The sequence below is a fragment of the Sinocyclocheilus rhinocerous genome, unplaced genomic scaffold, assembly GCF_001515625.1.
Source record: "Sinocyclocheilus rhinocerous isolate Xijiao unplaced genomic scaffold, SAMN03320098_v1.1 scaffold984, whole genome shotgun sequence".
Classification (NCBI taxonomy): domain Eukaryota; kingdom Metazoa; phylum Chordata; class Actinopteri; order Cypriniformes; family Cyprinidae; genus Sinocyclocheilus; species Sinocyclocheilus rhinocerous.
Genome location: NW_015643603.1, coordinates 197,136 through 204,304, shown reverse-complemented (window position 1 = coordinate 204,304; position 7,169 = coordinate 197,136).

Here is a 7,169-nt window from a genome sequence, read left to right as displayed (position 1 = left end):
CCCCCCCCCGGACTAAAGAAAAAGAAATACAAGTAGATGGAAAAAAATAATAATAAACTTTGTATATATTAAATAGCTTTTTATATATACACACACTACTGTTCAAAAGCTTGGGGTAATAAAAAAAAAAAAAATAGAAAATAATACTTTAGTCAACAAGGACAAAAGTGACAGTAAATACATTTATAATGATACACAATTTCAGAAAAATTCTGTTATTTAATAGAAAGTCACTATTAAATATTTGATATATATATATATATATTAAAACCATGATATAGCTCAACTATTTTCCACATTGATAATAATAATAATAATGTTTCTTGAACACTAAATCAGCATATTAGAATGATTTCTGAATGATCATGTGACGCTGAAGACTGGAGTAATGGCTGCTGAAAAGTCAGCTTTTGCCATCACAAAAAACAAACAAAAAAAGCATTTAAATGTATTAAAATAGAAAACAATATTTTAAATTGTAATAATATTTCACAATATTATTGTTTTACAGTGTTTTTTAATCTTTTTTGTTGTTGTTGCTATATCTCTTTATAAAAATGTCACCATAAGAACTGATCAGAGTGAAAATTACAGGTTTTGATTAAAAATGTAAAGCAGATAAAAATCAATGATCTTGGCACATAAAAGTCATAAATTGACAGTTTTACTAGATTATATCATGTAACCCTCCTTCTTAACGAAACATTAGGCAAGTATTTAATGTTAAATTCATCAAAGCAACGGTGCAAACAGTCAATATATGTCTGGGTCAGGGCAGGCTGATATTGACAACATTTCTCCCTCAGTAATTACTTTTCCAGTTGGTTAAAGACCAGCGTCTTTAACGAGAATGGCAGAGACCGATAAGAGTAAAGCCGCTCGTGCCAGCTGAAGCATGAGCATTCACTCCTTTAATTAAAGGTCAATAAACCTCATAAATTTCTCTTTTCTTTATTTCAGTTTCAAGTTGGAGTGGAGATCCACTAGTTCATGCTGCTGTGTGTCCGTCACTGATTCGCATTGATCAGTGAAGCAAACTCCACAAATCTGTTGTTTTAAATGAGCTTTCCTGTTATGACAGCCTGTCTGTCCTCAGAGTATCTCCAGCATTTTCAACAGCTCTTGGATTAATGAGAGAAGACGGGTTTAGAGAGACTGCACTAACTCCCCACCCCCCGCCAAAAAATTTTTAAAAAAAAATGATTTAAGCTTAACAGCTTCTTTGGCCCTGAAAAACAGCATAAAATTAGTGTGTGTCACTTTGGTTTCGGGCTTGGCTGTGTTTTCAAAGCTGATGAATAGCAAACAGAACTCAAGTACAAAATAATGACATTTAAGCAACGTTTTACCACAGTTTAACATAATAAAAATTTTAAAAAATCACAGCAGACCTTTATCATGCAGATGCTGGAGTTAATGGAGAGGGTGATTGTGTGTTTTGATATGTAATGAGCCGTTTCCAGTTGATGACAGAGATTAAAATGAGACAGCAATAACAACAAAGTGTAAAAATAAAAAATGTGCATACAAAGAGTTGCGTTCCAGAAAATGAGGGGAAGCTAGTTGATTATACAAAAAAATTGTAGAATTAAAATGTAATTTGAATTCAATTAAATGCAAATATTAAGTGCTACCTACATCAATAACACTTTCAAAATTCATTCCCAACAGTCAAAATTTTGCTAGAGTCACAAGATAATAATGACAGCAGCTGCAGGTAATCTTAACCAAATGATGGAGATAAACAAAAGAGAGGGGGGAGGGGGGGAGCTATTGAGAGGATATTCAGCTCTGCCAGGCCTCGTAATACGTGTAAAAATAAAAAATGTGCATACAAAGAGTTGCGTTCCAGAAAATGAGGGGAAGCTAGTTGATTATACAAAAAAATTGTAGAATTAAAATGTAATTTGAATTCAATTAAATGCAAATATTAAGTGCTACCTACATCAATAACACTTTCAAAATTCATTCCCAACAGTCAAAATTTTGCTAGAGTCACAAGATAATAATGACAGCAGCTGCAGGTAATCTTAACCAAATGATGGAGATAAACAAAAGAGAGGGGGGGGGGCTATTGAGAGGATATTCAGCTCTGCCAGGCCTCGTAATACTGATCCAAAGAGCTCTTTACTGAAAGAGTGCAGCCAGGCTCTGGAGGAGAAGGGGAGAGAGGGAACAGGCTCGGACGATTCCAGGATTTGTGTGTGGTCTCAATCACAAGCCCCTTGAGACCCACTCCTCCTCTGTTGCCTTCTCTCTCCATCCATCGCTCTGTTTACATGGTCACTTTCTCTTTCCTCTTCTTTTTTTAATGTGCTACATGTGGGCCCGATTACAAACAGGCACTACTAAGGGCAGCTAACCTTCCTCAAAGGTTGGCATAAGGGCCTTTTCTGTATGTGTGTGGTCTTAAGAGTTTATGTTGGTCATTTGGGAATATATTTTGCTTTTAACCCTAAAACTGACTGAAACATTACTGACTGTTACATTATAGTAAGTTCTGATTTGGTACTGAACCTGAAAGGATTAGTTTAGCCAATAAATGAAGATTCAGTGGTCATGTAACTTATTTTCTAGTTTTTGAAACATGTATTATGTTTATTCTGTGGGTTTCAAAATGATGTCACTCACGAGGCTCAGTAAATTATGACTCGTTTACTCATAATTTTTTTGCTCAAGGAAAATGGTAAAATATTAGCACTGTAAATACCGTGTCCTTACCAACCGAGATATGACAAGGCGACTCCAACAACGAGATATTTCTCTGTCAATCACCACCGAAAACGGAGCGTGACGTGCCACAATCGACCACCAAACCAAAGACTATAGAATACCCGAAAGATACTTTCCACCAAACACAGCCAATCAGAACAGTAAAAGTAAAAACACATACCTCGTCTCTTCGTTACTGCCGTGATTCTTCGCCGGACATCATTCGTTTTATGATTCTCTTAGGATAACTTGAAAGATTTCTCATAAGATACCTGATCCTAAACTTCTCGTCCACGGTTGAGGTTTAATTACGTCGTTACGTAAGAAGTGAGCGTGGCTATCAGGTGCGACGCCAAATAAACAGAAGAAATCCAGCAACTGAACTGATAAACGCGTCGGATTTGGCGCAGTGTTAATGCAATATTAACTAGGTTACGAAAGTTATGGAAATGTCATTAGAGTTACAAACCGTTATGCACATATTATTCAAGTTATGAAACAGTATGTAAATATACTATCTCCTCCCGAGAACCAGAAAAAAAAAAGTTTTGTGATTTTTTTTTATGTCATTACATTGGTTGAAGCATAAGAAACAAATGGAGAACAAAAACATTTTTGAAAAATATATTTTATTCATATTTTATTCTATGTCCTTTCATATTTAAAGACCAAGGAGAGGGAGTGTTTATGTTCAAACCTCCAAACATTTGATATCTCTAAAAAGCCCTGAATGTGCTCTGTAGAGGACATCCAGACTTAAAACTGTGGCATGTAGGATCTCAGAGAAATTTACTAAAATATAATGTCCTCTACAGAGGACAAAAGTCTATGCCTGGGTCCCAGGAAGTTATCGTTTGCTGCTTTTTTGTTTTGTTTACTAAAGTAATAAGCTATAAGTCATACTGCTCCGGCCCGCCCACGACCACTGATGAACTGTCCCGTATTAGCATATTTCCGCCCTCAGCGAGTTGTACACTGTCCGCCATTTTCTCCACGCTCAAGCAGCTGTAGCGACATCAATGTCTCGTAAGCAATGCAGGTGTTTTGTAGTTTGTTTGTAAAAGTGAACATAAGAGTCTTCATTTTCTCCCAAAAGGAGAGCCACGGAGGAAGCAGTGGATTAGTTTTGTTTTTGATGGTAATGTGCCACCAAATACACAAAAACTTAAGAGAGGGTGAGCAGTAGCTCATTATCATTTAAAGAGACATGCACCGAAATAAGTTGTTGTTTTACAAGATCATTGAGGAATTTTAACCAAAGTATTTTGCAGATATTTCATGAAGAACCTAAGGAATCATACCAACTTGTGGAAAAAAGAACATTATTTTGTGTATTTGGTTGAATGAAATGTGTTTATGCGGTTTAAGGTTCAAAAAACACATTTATTTTCCACATACTGTACATTATTGTTTCTCCTCTATGCCCCGCCTTTCTGAAACATGTCGATTTTTACAAAGCTCATCATTCTGAAAAGCGAGGTGTGCGTGTCCCGGCCGGAGCGACGAGTCAAAACCAATAAAACCCATTACAAATGAGGCATTTCTAGCATCCAGTGGGGACATAATTACTGATTATAATGACTTAACGTGAGTTTTGAGCAGTGTAGAGTAGCGTTTGTAGTTTGTCATTTCTCCGATCACAAATGCAGACATGTATGTCTTTTTACGTGGCGCGATGCAACGCAACGCGTAAAAAGACATAAGTCATTATAATCAGTAATTATGTAAACATAAAACCATGTCTGCATTTGTGATCGGAGAAAAGACAAACAACAAGCGCTACTCTACACTGCTCAACACTGCTCTAAACTAACGTTTGAACCATCAGAGGCAAATCCTTTAAATATGAAAGCGTACTTACAGGCTGAGTCAGCATTATTTGTCAGAACACCGGCATTGTAGGCTACTCTCCCAAGAAACAGTCCTTGTCCTCCGTAAAATGTGTTGCACACATCTGAATATTTGATTTGAACTGTTCTGGAACAGAGTTATGCCTTCTTTCTTTGCGTGAACATTTGGCGGTGTTATGCAAATCTTCCCACATTGTGACGTAGACATGTGGGGGCGTGTTTAAACGAGACGTTTTAGGAGGGCGTGGACCAGTCTTAACTTTTATAAAGAATATCTCTTTGGGTTTAAGACTTTAGTCTTTGCAACTTTAGGGATCTTATCTATTCACAAACAGCTTGTAACACTCCAAAGAGAAAGGAAAACTTGAAATCGCATCATATGAGCCCTTTGAGAAACCACATTGAATGCTAAGGGTGTAAGACTGGCCACAAGTGTTAATAATTAGAGAATGCCATCAGAGAAAGACACTTGTTTTGCCTGCTATTTTTATTATAGCCACTGGCTGAATAGCAAGGTGCTCTAAACCTGATTGATGATTGGATCGGATTTCACTCAGAGCAACCTATTATTGGCCAAGAGACCTTGTGACATCTCAAGGAGGCTCTTACTATGGCAGAAAACACAGCATATGTGCTCTCTAGAACTGACAGACATGTTGCCTGGCAACAGTACCTTGAGGGACACGATATCACATGACTGTGTTTATTGCATGTATATATATATATATATATATATATATAAATGAAGAGTGTACTTATATGTAATTGTTTTTTAAACTATGTGGATTGGAGGAAATTACCATGTCATTACGCAATCTATATAATATCTCTAATATTAACATTAATATTTATTATCCTAAGTCGACATGTTATTATCATGGTGATATATTGTAATCACTTGGGTTATATGAGCCTGTGAGAAGTGTGAACTTTACAGCTTTCTCAGGGTGTGATTAAGCACATCCTTATCATCTTGCCATAGCACGCTTGGGTATGTGTCAAGAGCCTGTAAAACTGGTCTTTCTTTAACCTACTGAAAGGGAGTCACTTTATCACAGGAATGTAAACACTCCTGTCCTCAGGACGAGCAGGTTTGTAACATTGTGTCACTGTGTGTCTGTTTACTCATGGTAGACCTGGTAGTTATTGTGGGCAGGATGCAGAATGTTTTGAATGGTTAAAAATAGACCATGCACGGTTATTTGATATTAAAGGAGTAAGGTAACAGGATGATAAAGAACGTAGGAGGAACCTCCACAAAAAATGGAAAGAGGACACGAAAAGGAGCCCTGTGGTGGAGGAGGTCTTTTAAATTCTTCATGTTTCACATCATGGTCAGGGTTGCCACGGCAACACTGGAATAAAACGGAAAGTATCTTAAGGGTCACGAATGGCTGTTACTTCCTGTCTTGCGCGCGCACACACACATACACAACACGATGATCTCAGCCTTTTCTGTACATTTACAGGGAGCCTTAATAAACACACACCCATTTAATACGTTGTACAGACCAGTGCTGCCTGCCATATAAAGCTGGCCAGATATGTGAGAAATATTTTAATGAGCTCCAAATAAGTCATGCTGGAATTAAAAGCCTCATTTCTCTGCATAAAAGCAAAAACTTACTTCAGGATTGTAAAAGCATGTACTGAAGTTATTTTTGATTGTCAGGAAAACCTGAATAATGCAATAAGCTTTTATATCTATCAAGAGGAAAAACTCTTACCTTTATTTAGCCATGAATTTCACATTGTGAAAAAATCACTTGTACAAAATAATGTTAACCGCAGTGGTTGAGATAAAATAACAAAGCAATTATATAATACAACAAATATAGAAATGAAAAGAAAAATGACACACAAAAACAACAGTACAGCCCAACATTGACAGTGTTGTAGCAATGCGTCTGTGAAGGCATACAGCGTTTAAGAGTTCTCAATGCACACGGGCTTATGAGTCACCTCCGAATCAATCTTTCACTTCAGCAGGAGGAGAGAGGGCAAAGGAGTAAGAGAGAGAGAAGAGAGAAAAACAAAACACTTGACTATTACTAGTTCAAATGGAGAGGGGAGCAATGATTGTTGACCATCGCTGTGGCAACTGTGCTATGCGATGGGGGTAGAAAGGGTTTTTTGATTGGCTGGAGGTCAGAGTGTGCAGTGTTCTGTGAAAAGGTATTCTGGAAGGAGGGAGGGAGGGGGTGTAAGACCCTAAAGGCTAATCGGAACATTGCAAGCAAGAATTTCCAGGAGATGAGAGGGGTTTTGGGAGGAATGCTTGCTACCGATTTTCCTCTCAGGGCTTTTCTTCAACTTTGCAGTCACTGTGCAATTGAACAACATAGAATACTATATTCTATTAATATAAAGCTATATAATTGGCTTGTAGCATGTAGAACAGTGTTGTCACAACAGCTATAGTGTAGTAAACTGCCAGTGGTGTTATTCAACCTACCCAGAAACTGTTGTCACTGTGTCACTCTGTAGTGAATATTCAAACAGACAGATCATCTCTACAGGCAGTGCATTTGACATTGACATGTAAGCACTATGGTCTTTGCCCTTATGTAGACATCAGCGTTAGATATTCTGAGACCTTTGGGATTT